General features: G+C 46.1%; 1 pseudogene; it reads right to left on the bottom strand.

Moving 5' to 3' along the window:
* Window positions 1-2,962: 2,962 nt before the first annotated feature.
* On the bottom strand, window positions 2,963-3,669 carry LOC101835611 (annotated as a pseudogene).
* Between the last annotated feature and the right edge of the window lie 10,738 nt (window positions 3,670-14,407).

A 14,407-nucleotide genomic window follows, 5' to 3' on the forward strand; every position in this document is an offset into this window, starting at 1 on the left:
TCTCCATACCAATCTCCAAAGTGGCTGTACAAGTTGGCATTCCCACCAGCAGTGGAGGAGTGTTTCCCTTTCTCCACATCCTCTCCAGCATAAACTGTCATTAGTGTTTTTGATTTTAGCCATTCTGAGGGGAGTGAGATGGTATCTCAGAGTTGTTTTGATTTGCATTTCCCTGATGGCTAAGGATGTTGAGCACTTTCTCAAGTGTCTCTTGACCATTTTAGACTCCTCTGTTGAGAATTCTCTATTTAGTTCTGTACCCCACTTTTTAATTGGATCCTTAGGTGTTCTGGAGACTTGCTTCTTGAGTTCTTTGTAAATTTTGGAGATCAGCCCTCTGTCAGATGTGGGGTTTGTGAATATCGTTTCCCATTCTGTGGGCTGTCATTTTTGTCTTGTTGATTGTGTCATTGGCCTTGCAGAAGCTTCTCAGTTTCAAGAGGTCCCATTTATTAATTGTCAATTTCAGTGTCTGTGCTACTGGTGTTATGTTCAGGAAGCAGTCTCTTGTACCAATTCTTTCAAGGGCTCCTCCCACTTTCTCTTCTAAGAGATTCAGTGTGGCTAGATTGATGTGGAGGTCTTTGATCCATTTGGATTTAAGTTTTGTGCATAGTGATAGATATGGATCTATCTGCTGTCTTTTACATGCCAGCATCCAGTTACTCCAGCACCATTTGTTGAAGATGTTTTCTTTTTTCCATTGTGTAGTTTTAGCTTCTGTCAAATATCAGGTGTTCAAAGGTGTGTGGGTTGATATCAGGGTCTTCAATTCGATTCCATTGGTCTACCTGTCTGTTTTTGTGCCAATACCAAGCTGTTGATTCTTAATATAATGACATTATTAGGAGGTAGAAATAAGAAGGAGGTGGGGCCTATCTGGAGGAAGTGGGTCACTGGGGAGGGGGTGTTTTTGAAGGGTGTCTTATCCCAGTTCCTTTTGTTAGTTTATGCATGTATGTGCGTGCACATTCATGTGTGGCTAGGTGAGCATGTACCTGTGTATGCATATGTGTGGAGGTCAGAGGGCAACCTCATGTGTCATTCCTCCGGCTCTGTCCATCCTTTTGTCTTGAGACAGTATCTCTCAGTGTCCTGGAACTCACCAAACAGGCTAGGCTGGCTGACCAGCCAGCTCCAGGAATCCACTTGTCTCTGCCTCCAGAGTGCAGGTATTGCAAGCATACAATGCTATGCCCAACTTTATGGCTCTTAGGCCCCTAATTGCCACTTAAAGATCCATCTGGTCTCACAGTGAGTAATAGTCCACCTGAGTTGGTGAGCACCCTAGGGTACATAGCAAAACCCTTTATCCAGATAGAAAGATGGATGGATAGATAGATAGATAGATAGATAGATAGATAGATAGATAAACAGATAGAGAGACAGTGACAGAGATAAATATTGGAGATAGAAATGGATACAGATGTAGATGCAGGGTGAGTGTGGAATATTCCTTTACACGTGTGAATATATGTAACTGTGATTGGTATAATAAAGAAGCTGACTGGCCAATGACTAGACAGGATAAGGTTAGGTAAGAGAACCAGACTAAGGCCACTGGGAAGAAGAAGGGCAGAGTCAGAAGAGTCTCGAGCCAGACACAGAGGAAGCAGGACATGTACAAAATAAAGTAATAAGCCATGAGCCACATGACAGCAAGTAAAGGAATGGAAATGGGTTAATTTTAAAATGTAAGAGTTAGCTAGTAACAAACCTGAGCTGTTGGTCGAGCATTTATAATTAATATTAAGCTTCTGTGTGGTTATTTGGGAGCAGATGCCAGGACAAAGAGAAACTCCAATTAGAGGTATGTGTGTATGTAACTTGCATGTGGGTGTGTGTGTATGTATGTATGTGTATTTGTTTTGTGTTGTATGTGTGTGTTATGTGTGAGTATGTTGTGTGTTTGTGTACTGTGTGTATGGTAGGGGGCATTGAGTGTGTGTGTTGTGTGTGGTTATGTTGTGTATTTGTTTACATTGTGAGTGTTGTGTGTGTATGTGTGTGTGTGTTTGTCAAGTTTTCTGAGCCACCACCCTTGGTGATGCTCAGACATCTCTAATGAGAAGTGTGGTTCATTCCCACACTCACTCATCCTACCCATCTTACCAGGGCAAGAAAGTCTGAAACTCTTTCCAGGAGGCAGTCCCTGTAGGAGACGGAAGCCCTGCAAATATTTGGACTCTGGGAATTATTTGTAGCCATCTCTGGATTGCTTTAAGAAAACTGTCCCATTTTCTTTCATCCCAATTTATACAAAATGTGCTCTGTGGGTCTTCACAGGGCTGTAAACAGACACAGTAATACCCAGCAACCCACTATGTGTCAAAGACTCCAGGGACAGATAGATTACCGAAGACAGCAAGAAAGATTGCCAACAGGGTGTTGCCCAAACTAAGAAGCATCCCAGGTGGGTGGCAGGATGGAGAGTTTCCAGCGTGGATTCTGACTGTACTAGACCCCGACTTGCTGGCCTGGGGCATTGACTGCACATACACACAACCACTGCTCTCCTCCAAGCCCGCCCCAGATCTAGGGGATGCTCAAGTGTTGATAGCACACGTGCTTTTGGGAGAAGTCATTGCAGCATAGCCGCCAGTCACTACGAAGGAGCCTTGTGTGTTTGCATGACCATCCAGGTCTTCTGTGAATATATTGCACAGGTCGCACCTGCCTTCTATGGAGAGTAGTAGTTACTTTTGCAGGGTAGTGGTTACTTTTACAAGCTTATGACAAAAATACCAGACAAAAACACCTTAAGGAAGGAAAAGTTTGTTTAGTCAGAGTTCTCTAAAGAAAGATCTGATCGGATGAAAGTGTGTGTGCATGCGTGCGTGAGTGTGTGTGTGTGTGTGTGTGTGTGTGTGTGTGTGTGTGTGTGTGTGTGGTGTTAGAGCAGCTTATAGGGTGTGGCCCAGGTAGTCCAAAAGTGGCTGTCTCCTGATGGAAAGGCCAAGAATCCAATAATTGTTCAGTCCACAAGGTTGAATGTCTCTGTTGCTGGAGTCCCAGAGGATTCATGGAGAGCTGTTGGTCTTCAGTCTATGCTGGAATTCCAAAGAAGCCATTTTTTTTTCATTTGCTTTACAAACGAAACTCTGGGAATTCAAAATTAACATCCTTGCCTGTAAACTTCTTACACACACCAGAAAAAGTTTCCACCTTGTGCTCCTTGTTGTTCTGCTGTGCTGTCTAAATGGACCTTTATGAGCCAGCTGCCATCCAGTTTCACACGAGTCCTCTTGCCTACAATCTCACTTGGGAAGACCAAGACCTCAAGGACGGCATCGTGCACTGCAGTGAGGGTGCAGCTTCTGGGGCGCTTTTGCTTATTTTTTCATGTGGCTTTTCCGAGTTGGCTTGGGCAGAATCCTCCTCTGTGCAATGAAGACTACGTGCTTTCCACTGAACTTTTTCTCCAATTCATGAACCAGCCGGACTTGCATCTTCTGGAACGATTTCAACTGAGGAACTTGTACAAAAATTATGATGGCTTTCCGGTCACCACCAACTTCCATTTCCTTGGACGCCGTGATGTTCAGCTCCCGCAGTTGCGCCTTGAGATCAGAGTTCATCTCCAGCTCCAGCAGCGCCTGAGAGATGCCAGACTCGAACTCATCCAGCTTCTCGCCATTGGGCTTCGATCTTGGCGCTCGAGCTGATCATGGCTTTCCCTTCCGGAGTGCCGGCTTAGAAAGAGGCCCGGTTCTTGACAGAAGTCAGGTCTAATGCCAGCAAAGGAATGCCTCAGCAACACAAAGCATGAACTTGCCAGCAAGAGCAAGGGCAAGCAGGCAAAAAGCAAAAAGCTTCCGTCTTCTGCTCCCTTTTATGTGGGGCTGCCACTAGAAGGAGTGGCCCAGATTTAGTGTGGATTTTCCTGCTTCAAATAATCCAGTTAATAAAGGCCCTCAAAGAAGTGCCCAGCAGCTCCAGCAGCTCCAGCAGCTCCAGCAGCTTGGGTTTTAGTTGATTCCAGAAGCAGTCAAGTTGGCAACCAAAATGAGCCATCACCATGTTAGAGGAGTTCTGCCCATATGGCAGGGAAGGCATTTGGAGCATCACAGTTCATATAGGCAGCATGTGGTGGAGTTCATGCCATAGTGGACCAGGAAACAGGGGAGGGAACACTGGAATCTGGGTGTTTCTTCATTTCCTCCCCATTGCATCTGGTCTCCAATACTACAGGACGGTGATCCCCTGTCCTAGCTTCCTTTCTGCAGCTATGATAAAATTCCCTGACAAAAAAAAACAACACAGAAGAGAAAAATTATATCAGCTCACAGTTCCAGGCTGTAGCCCATCATGGCAGAGAAGTCACAGAGGCAGGAGCCTAAGACATCAGGTCACATCACGTCCCCAATCAAGAGCAGAGAAAATGAACGCATGCATGTCTAGTGCTGCACTTACTCTGGCTCATACAATCCAGTGCTATGAAATATTTATTTAAGATGTGCTCCATTTGTTTGCTGTGGAACATCTGGCTAATGATGCAAAGATGTGTTGCATTCTTTATGTTGCGTTCGTTTAACTCTGTGAAGCTGTATTATAATACCTGATTGGTCCAACAAAGAACTGAATGACCAATAGCTAGGCAAGAGAAAGGACAGGCAGGGTTGGTGGGCAGAGAGAATAAATAGGGAGAGAAATCTAGGGAAGAGAGTGAGGAGTGAGAAAAGGAGGAGAGGAGGACACCAGATGCCAGCCACCCAGCCACACAGCTAGCCACAGAATAAGAAAGAAAGAAAGAAAGAAGGAAAAAGAGAAAGAAAGAAAGAAAAATAAATAGAATTAAGAAAGTAAAAAGCCCAGAGGCAAAACATTGTTAAAGAGAAACAGGATAATTTAAATTAGAAAAGTTGGTTAGAAACAAGCCAAAATAAGCATTCCTAAGTAAGAATAAGTCTCTGTATATTTACTTGGGAGCTGGGAGATGGGCCCCCAAAGAGTTAAAATCCAACTACACATACACACACGCACATTACTAAACACACAAATAAATATAATATTTTAATTTAAAAGAATGTGGAAGCTGGAGATGTGGCTCAACAGTTAAGAATATGGGCTGCTCTTTTCAGAGAACTCAGATTTGGATCCCAGCACCAGGACCAGGCAGCTCACAACCATCTGTAACTCCAGTTCCAGGGACAAGACACCCTCTCACCCTCCTCTGGCCTCTGTGAGCATTGACACACATGTACACACACACACATACACACACACACACACACACAGTGCAGGCACGCCGTCATACACATAAAAATAACTTTAAAGAATGATTGGAAGCATGCCTCTTTTTAAAACAAAGAAAAATAATATGGAAGGTCAGGTGACTGGAAGAGCATAATAGAACATTCTAGGGCTCATCTGGGAGGAACTTTTCTCCGAGGTGGATTTGAAGAAATGAAGAGGGAGGGGGATCTTCAGCCTGGTTTCATAGCAAAGGAGACGCTAGTAATTTCCCCCTGCTGCTATTGGCCCCATTAAAGATCTAATTTCTATTCACCTATAACTTTATTAGGCTCATCCAAGCTATTCATCAAGGAAGCCTGTCTGGGAAAGGGTGTATCGTGGCTTTTATTAAAATGTCCTCTCCGTGGCAACTGCGTTAGATTTTATGCCCCTGCAGACGGATCTGTCTTGACAATGGGAGTCTTCTCTCTATGGCTCCATTAAAAGAGGTTACAGGTAGGATGCCTGGAATCCAGATATCCAAGATGCTGTGTCCCCAAGCTTGAGCCTTAGAGTCTTTTTGTTGTTGTTTTTAATCTTGTAGGTTTTAAAAATGATGTGTATGTGGGAGGTACATATACATATAAGTGTGGGTGTCTGTGGAGGACATTGGCTTCCCCAGGAACTGGAGTCAAAGGTGGTTGTGAACTTGCCTGGCATGGGTTTTGAACACAGTCCTCAGCAAGAGCAATATGTGCTCTTAACCACTGGGACATCTTTCCATCCCTGACTTAGAGTGTTTTGTTTGTTTGTTTGGTTTGGTTTTTTTTTTTAGTCAGGGTTTCTCTGTATTGTTTTGGAGCCTGTCCTGGAACTCACTCTTTAGACCAGGCTGGCTTCAAACTCACAGAGATCCACCTACCTCTGCTTCCCGAGTACTAGGGTTAAAGGCATGTGCCACCAATTCCTGACTCTGATTTAGAGTGTTTCCTGGGTTTGCACCTCAAAAGACTTCCATCCTGTGGAATGGCTAGCTGCCTCTCTTTCAGGCACTGTCCTAGTTTCTTTCTGTTGTTGTGATAAAATAGCTTGACTGACAAAAAACAGCTTAGGGAGGAAGGGCTTTATTCCACTTACAATTCCAAGATATAGTTCATTATTTCAGGGACATCATAGAGGCAAGGGTTAGAGACAGCTGGTCACAGTCAAGAGCAGAAAAAAAATGAATGCACCCATGCTGCCTGTTTGCTTGCTGCTACTTAGCTAGCTTTATTCACTCATATAGTTCAGAGCCCAGCCTAGGGGATGATGCCACCCACTGTGGACTGGCTCGTCCTACGTCAATGAGCAATTAAGACAATCCTCCCACAAAACAACCTGGCCTAGACAATTCCTCAGCTGAGACTCTCCTCTCAGATCATTCTAAATTGTGGCAAGTGACTTTTTTTTGGTTTTTTGAGACAGGGTTTCTCTGTATTTTATTGGAGCCTGTCCTGGAACTCACTCTGTAGACCAGGCTGGCCTTGAACTCACAGAGATCTGCCTGCCCCTGTCTCCCGAGTGCTGGGATTAAAGGTGTGCACCACCAACGCCCAGCTTACTTTTTATTATTTTCAATGTGTATGTGTGTGCACATGCATGCCTTGGAGACCAGAAGGAGTCAGATTCCTTGGAGCTGTAGTTACTGTAGACACCTGTGAGCCAGTGGGCACTGGCACTGAACATGGATCCTCTACAGAAGTAGGACAGTCTCTTAAGAGCTGAGCCATCTCTCCAGCCTGGCAAGTTGACATTTAAGACCAATCATCTCAACTAGGTTCTTAGCTCAGTTCTGGGAATTTAGATACAGAATTTCATCCCACAACACTTGCAATCGACTCTCAGAAGTTACCGCTGTCCCAAATTATTGGCTGCTTTGCCTTTCAGCCATGCACTAAGGTCAATGTGTATTTTTTTGGAAAGTTGTCCCTAGACAGAGCCTAAAGACTCAGGGCAAGGGTGGTTACCAAGCTGTGGGAAGATTATGACAGGTGGCCCTAGGGTCACAGGCCTTGGCAGGTTGTGAAAAACATTGAGGGAAACAGATGCAAGAGCCTGGACTTGGTGACAGTTACCCACCAGTTCAGAGCCACACAAAAAGCCTGTCCTCTGCTTGACAGAGACATAGTAATCTCCTCCCCCAAGCTCATTCCTGGTCCAAGCAGCTAGGAAAGTCCCATGGACAGAACCATCCAAGAAATCTGTTCTACCCCAGCTGTCTTGGGCTTCACAATCGTCTGCCTGTCCCAGGGTTAATTTCCAAAGATTTGGTTGTTGTTAACGATAATTACGATACTGCTAAAGAGAGGATAATGAACCCACAAACATCTGGAGACAGAGCTGCTGCCTGCCGCAGGGCCTGTCGTGCAGAGTAAACGAATCAAATCTCATAATTAATAAAATTGGATGCCAGACTCTGAACTAGTGCAGGCTCATAGTGCCAGAGCCTGGGAGGTAAAGGCAAGAGTTTAAGTCATCCTCAACTACATTTGTGTTTTACATAAGACCTTGTCTGAAAAAAAACACTGTACTGAAGCATTGGTTGGGATGTTAAATCTTATGCTGCTCTTGCAGAGGACCTGAGTTTGGTTCCCAGAACACACAGCACCAGCTCACAACCACTTCTAACTGCAGCTCCATGGACATCTTATGCTCCTGGCCTCCAGGGTCACATGTACTGTGGTGCACATGACCACACATACACGTAATTAAAATAAAAAATAAATCTTGGGGCTGGAGCAATGTAGTCGAAAGTGTGGCATTCTCTTGAAGAGGAACTAAATTCAGTTCCCAGAACCCACGTGGAGGCTAACAGCTGTCTGTAACTTCAGTTCTAGGGCTTTGGACACCCTCTTCTGTTCTCTGTGGACACTGGGTATGTGCATGATACAGACATGCAGGCAAAACACCCATACATGTAAACTTTTTAAATTAAAAATAAATCTTAAAATGTGTGTATGATACCCATGTACGTATGTGTGTTTGCATATGTGGGGAATAGTGTGCTTGTGTGTGTTCATGCATGTGAAGATCCAAGGTTGATGTCCAGAATCATCCTCTATCACTTGCTCACCTTATTCATTGAGGCAAGGTTTCTCAATCAAACCCAGAGCTTACCAATACAGCTAGTCTCTATTCTCTCTAGCCAGCTTGCTCTGAGAATCTTGTTTCTCCCTTCCAAGCCTGGACTTACAGGTAGGCCATCAAGCCTCCCTGACATTTACATGGGTTCTGGGGATCTGAACTCAGGTCCTCATGCTTGCAGGGCAAGTGGTTTTAACTGCCGAGTCATCTCCCCAGTCCCTCCACCTTATTTTTGAGACTCTGTCTGAACCTCGAGCTCACTGATTTGCCCAGACTTGACACCTGACCTTTATGTCTTTCTTTGATGAAGCCTGTCCCTGGCATAGCTAGCCTCAGTCCTACTCTTGCTTCATTATTCTGCATGAAGGTTCATTCTCCCAAAAAGGAGCTCTTAGAATTTTTGCTTGGGATGAGGGATAGATTTCTCTACTGTTAGCCTCCCTTTCTCCCTTCTGCATTCTCAGTATAAGATTCAAGTTCCTTTATAATTCATCAACAAAGGCCATACAGCTCTTACCCTGTAGCCAAACTGCCAGCTCACTTTTTAGAAGCCCACACCTCAGTGGAGGACCCTCAGATCTCTGTGTCCTGAGGCTGGGGATGACTCGCCCGTGAGTCAGGCATGGGGCTGAGCCAGCACTGCTGTCCTGAGCTGCACCCTGTCTTCCTGAGCTGTGTATGAGGGAATAAGCTGAGGACATTTGTTCATTCATTGAACAAGCATGTACTGGGTGCTTGCTGGGTGATAGGCACTGGACTGGGACCTCTTGTAGATGCCATCTGTGATGGTTTATTTATTCCCTAGAGTCAGGTGGGAAGAGAGTCTCAGTGAAGGGCTATCTAGGTCAGGTTGGCCTGAGGACATGTCTGTGGCGATTGTCTCAATTGAGTTAATTGATTTGGGAAGACTCAGCCCACCATGGACAGCACCATTCCCTAGGTTGGGGGACCACCATGGACAACACCGTTCTCTATGTTGGGACAGAGGTGCACCAGGAACAACATTATTCCATAGGCACCACGGACAGCACTATTCCCTCGGTTGTGGGGGGGCACCATGAACATATCCATTCCCTGGGCTGCAGGGTAGTGGTCCTGAACTGTATGAAAGAGGAGAAATTGGGCTGAATGCATGCATCCATTCAATTCTCTCTGCTCTTGACTGTGAATGACATTCTGTGGATGTCATGTAACCAGCTGTTTGAAGTCCTTGCCTTGACTTCCCCACACTGATGGAGTATGATCTGGAATCATAAGTTGGACTAAGCCCCTTCTTCCTCTAAATTGCTTTTTGCCAGAGTATTTTATCATAGCAACAGAAATGAAACTAGGACAACCTCTTATATAATTCCCCTGCCAATGCTGGGAAGAAGATGCCCACATGCCCATCCTATAGATATGGAATCTGAGGTTCCAGGAGACTACAGTCCCTGGTCAATGTCACCTAGCTGGTGTGTAACAATGGGACTTTTGGAAACCTGCCATCCAAGCACTTGGGAGGTCAAGGCAAGTGGATGAGGTGTTTAGATCAGACTATAGTATGGAATGAATTTGAGGCCAGCCTGGAATACACAAGACTATCTCAAAACAAAACAAAAAAGGGTTGGCAAGATGGCTCAGATCCCTGGAACCATGGTGGAAGGAGAGAACCAAGTCCCAAAAGGTTTTGTTGTTGTTGTTTTCTTTTGTTTTGTTTTTTGAGAGAGGATTTTTCTGCTTAGACTTGGCTGTTCTGGAACTCACTATGTAGACCAGGCTGGCCCTCAAACGCAGAAATTTGCCTGCCTCTGCCTTCAGAGTGATGAGATTAAAGGTATGTGCCACCACCCATTTCCTAAAGTCTTCTAGGTTGGTGAAGCCATGAATTTATTGAAAGCTTACTTCTAGTAGCATGGATGAGGGGTTACTTAGAGGAGTGACCCCCAAAAACATCACTGAAAATTCCAGATCCAAGAAGGACTCCTGAAAGCTTCAAGATAGAGTCCCCTGTTCAATTAGCTGTCTACCTCTTGTATACTCCAGCATGCCCTAGACTACCTGTAGCTAGGTAGTTACTCGGGGTTACACGGGGCTCAGGAGGGAGGCAGTAATGGCCAGGAGGCAGATTCCATGACATTCCTGAGCCCAGGATAACTTCATCTTGAGATCCTTAATTCCATCTCTACAGACCCTGCTTCCCAAGATGGTGCACCCTGAAAACTGGGTAGACATGGATTTTTTACTTTTACCTTTTACACGTATTTATTTGTTTGTTTATTGGCAGTGGTCAGAGGGAGTCCCATGCCACGGTGCCCAGGTGGCAGCCACAGGACAACTTGCAGAAGTTGGTTCTTCCTTCCACCTTATAGGTTTGGAAGTCTTTAACTTGGCGGTGGTGCCTTCACCTGGAACCATCTTCCTGGCTCATGAATTCCAGAGGGGACAGTTTTCCACAAGTCTTTCTCCTAACAGAATTCCAAATTCCAGTAGATCTGAATTAACAGACCTTTGAGGGCCAGGCACTGTGCTGGGGGTTCTGGAGCCTCAGTATCAATGACTCCCATGAGGCCATTTCTCTCACAGAGAATCGTGTCATGTGGAGGGATAGATAATTCCAGGGACACATGTATATGGTGACCCACCTCCACTCTGCATCTCCACCCCCCTCCCAGCCAGAGGCTCTGGAGTGCCAGACACACTGCCTGTTCTAGAACACATTCCACTTGTTCTGGGGTGTCTGACCTGTTCTGGATTGTGCTCTGCCTCTTCTGGATCCAGGCCCCGGCTTCCACAGCGTGTGTGCTCGGGAGGTTGGCATGTTGATGAAAATACCAGGGAGCCATCTGCAGGGTTCTTCCCCTTGCTGCCTCTGTGGAGCCTGAAATAAATGAGAAAGAGACGTCCCTGGCAGCATCTGCTGAGGAGTTTCACGGCAGGAATGAAAATTGGCTGCAGTAGCAGAGAAATCCTGGAAGGGAGAGGGATTTCCAGGGTAGCACACCTCTAGGAAAGAATGTAGGTGTGAGGCTGCAGAGGAGGTGAGCCTGGCGCCACCCCTCCACTCCTGCATGTGCCTACTGTGTGCATGTGTCCAGGACCATACACACCCGTGCAGGTGAGAGCACCTGACGGCCACAGGCGAGTGTGAACATGAACTTGAGGAGCCCAGCAGACATTCCAGCCTAGATTTTCGCACACTGTTCACAGCCTCTCCCATCACCTTCAAGCCCGCCCAGCATCTGGAGTCACCTTGTCCTGATATATTCCCACTAAATTGGGCTCGGCACCCATCCAGGACCTGGGAGGAAAGCCAGGTTCTCCCTTGCTCCCTGGGGATTCTTTGGGCGCTGACATGGCTCTGGGCCCACCTGGCAGCGTATTCTGGCTGCCTCTGTGTTCTCCATCTGCCCTGCAATGTGGCATGCCCCAAGCCAGCCGGTCCGTCCTCAGCCAGACACCATATTCACAGAGTAACAGACTCACAGACTCAAAGCAGCTGACAGGTAGCTTTTCCCAGGCTCTGTCATAGCCTTGACTGCAGTCAAACTGAAAGGAGAAAACCTTGACTCTAGATTCCCTCAACCAAAAGGGCCTCTGGGTATCGCTCTGACCACTTCTCTTCCCATCAGAAACTGGCCTCAAGGCTCCTTTACCCAGCAAAACATTGCTCAGTGACATGTGTGTTTATAATTTCAGCACTTGGGGGTTGGAGGCAGAAGATCAGAAATTCAAGGTCATCCCTGGCTACAGGAACCCTGTCTCAAGACAACAACAAGATGAACGGCCTCCAAAGGATTTGATATTCCCTTCTTGCCTCCCGCCTCATCTCTTGCCTCTCAGGTCCTGCCCTGAGTACCTGACCTCACATCCCAAAGGGTAGTAGATCTCTGGACTCTTCTAGAAACATAAGTTCAACAGCCTGCTATTTGCTGAGAAGCTCTGGCCTTAAGCTGGACTGGCAAGAATCCGGGAATTTATAAACTGAGGCCTGCAGTCTTACAGGGGAACCTAGACCAGAAAGCACTGCGCTTATCTGAGTCAAGCCACAAGGAAGTGTATTTGGTGTTTGTTCATTGGAGACAGGATCTCCAGCAGCCCAGGCTGACCTCATATATATATATATATGTTCCTGGATAACTTCTAACTTCTGAGTCCTCCTGCCTCCACAGGACTGGGATGCTAAGGATCGAACTCAGGGCTTCATGCATGCTAGGCAAGCACTCTGCCAACTGAGCTACCTAAGGTCTTCACCCCATCCCACAGGACCAACAGAGCTGGGGGGTGGGGCTCCACACCTCAGAACTCTACATGGACAGGGCTCTGGTACAGCTGGAGGTTCTAAACCTGCAGAAAATGCCTCCCCTAGCATCTTGTTCCTCACTTTAGATTTGCAGATACTGGACTATGAGATGGGCAGACCACAGTGCCCTCCTGTCCCTTCCTTCCACAGCAACCTGCAAGGTAGAGGCTGGCCCCATCCTCCTCCCTTCGTGGAGGGAGGACCTCCATGAATAGTACTATTATGAACGGAACACTTGCTCCCTGCCCCAAAACTCACATGCTAGAGATCTAACCCTCGGTGGAGTCATAAATAAATATAGGCAAAGCTAAATAAAGTCTTAAATGTAGGGCCCTGATTCTCAGTTCTGTTCCCAGCACCCATACTGCAGCTCACAACCACATATAAGTCCATTTCCAGGGGATCTGGTGCCCTCTTCTGACCTCCAAAAGCACTTGGCACACACATGGTACACATAGACATATATGTAGGGAAGCCACACACATAAAATAAAATAAATCAATTTCCTTTTTAAAAACTGTAAGTTTGTAAAAACAGGACATGAAATTAAGTTGATGGGTCTCCTCCAACACTCTAAGAGGCCAAAAGAGGACATGAGATTCCCCTGGTTCTGAAGTTACAGGTGGTTGTGAGCCACCATGTGGTTCCTGGAAATCAAACCCAGGTCCTCTAAAGAATAGCCAGTGCCCTTAACTTCTGAATCATCTATCCAGCCCCAGGAACCCCATTTTAAATTTTATTTCATTTAACCAGGTGGTGGTGGCAGAGGCAGGTAGATTTCTGAATTTGAGGCCAGCCTGTGTTGTGGAAACTCATTCAACCAATCGTCTTTGAGGTACCGCCCTTGGGGCGGAGTCTCGGGTGCTACCATGGACTGAGAGCAAGTCTCACTCACTCTCTGTTGGGAAGTGGTCTAGGAGCAGATGGCATTGTCCAGTGCCTAAGTGCAAAATACCTCAGACGATTCTCTACTTTGCTTTGTCATTGGTCAGTGATTCCCTAATAGATACCTGACTTCCCTTTATCAGGCTTCTGTGGACTCTACTACATTCATCCATTACAAACCTGGTTTAGAGTGAGTTTCAGGACAGCCAGGGATACACAGAGAAGTCTCAATAAATAAATAAGTAAATAAATAAATAAATACTTTTTATTTCACTTTGCTGCTGTGGATACCTTTTCCCCCCACCCTCCACCCCCTCCTCCCTCCCCTCTTCCTCCTCCTCTTCTTCCCTTTTAATTTGTTGTTATTTTGTTTTATTTTGCCCCCACCCACCCCACACACACAGGCTTTCTCTGTGTAACAGCCCTGGCTGTCCTGGAACTCACTCTGTAGACCAGGCTGGCCTCGAACTCACAGAGATCCACCTGCCTCTGCCTCCCGAGTTCTGGGATTGGAGTCATGAGCCAGCCACACCTGGCTTCGTTTTCATTCATTAAAATCACATTTTAAAATGAATCTCCAATTCTTCATTGGAAGAGTTATGTTAGAAACAAGTTGGGTTGGGGTGTGTGCTTTCTCAGATGTGCATCTTATGGAGTCTAGACACAGATCGAGCTGCAGTGCACTGTAAGGAGAGAATGCACCAGATCGAGCTGCAGTACACTGTAAGGAGAGAATGCACCAGATGGCAAAGCCATGGCGTTAGGAAGCGAAAGCAAAATATCCTATTAATATGTTTTACATTGAGGACTGGCAAGATGGCTCAACAGCTAAAGGGGCTTGCTGCCAAACCTAATGACCTGAGTTCAATACCCAGGTCCTACCTGAGGAAAAACTGTGAGTTGTCCTCTGTCCTACACACAGTCACCATGGCATGTGCGAACACA

This window comes from Mesocricetus auratus, unplaced genomic scaffold, assembly GCF_017639785.1.
Source record: "Mesocricetus auratus isolate SY011 unplaced genomic scaffold, BCM_Maur_2.0 Super-Scaffold_100008, whole genome shotgun sequence".
NCBI classification, from domain to species: Eukaryota; Metazoa; Chordata; class Mammalia; order Rodentia; family Cricetidae; genus Mesocricetus; species Mesocricetus auratus.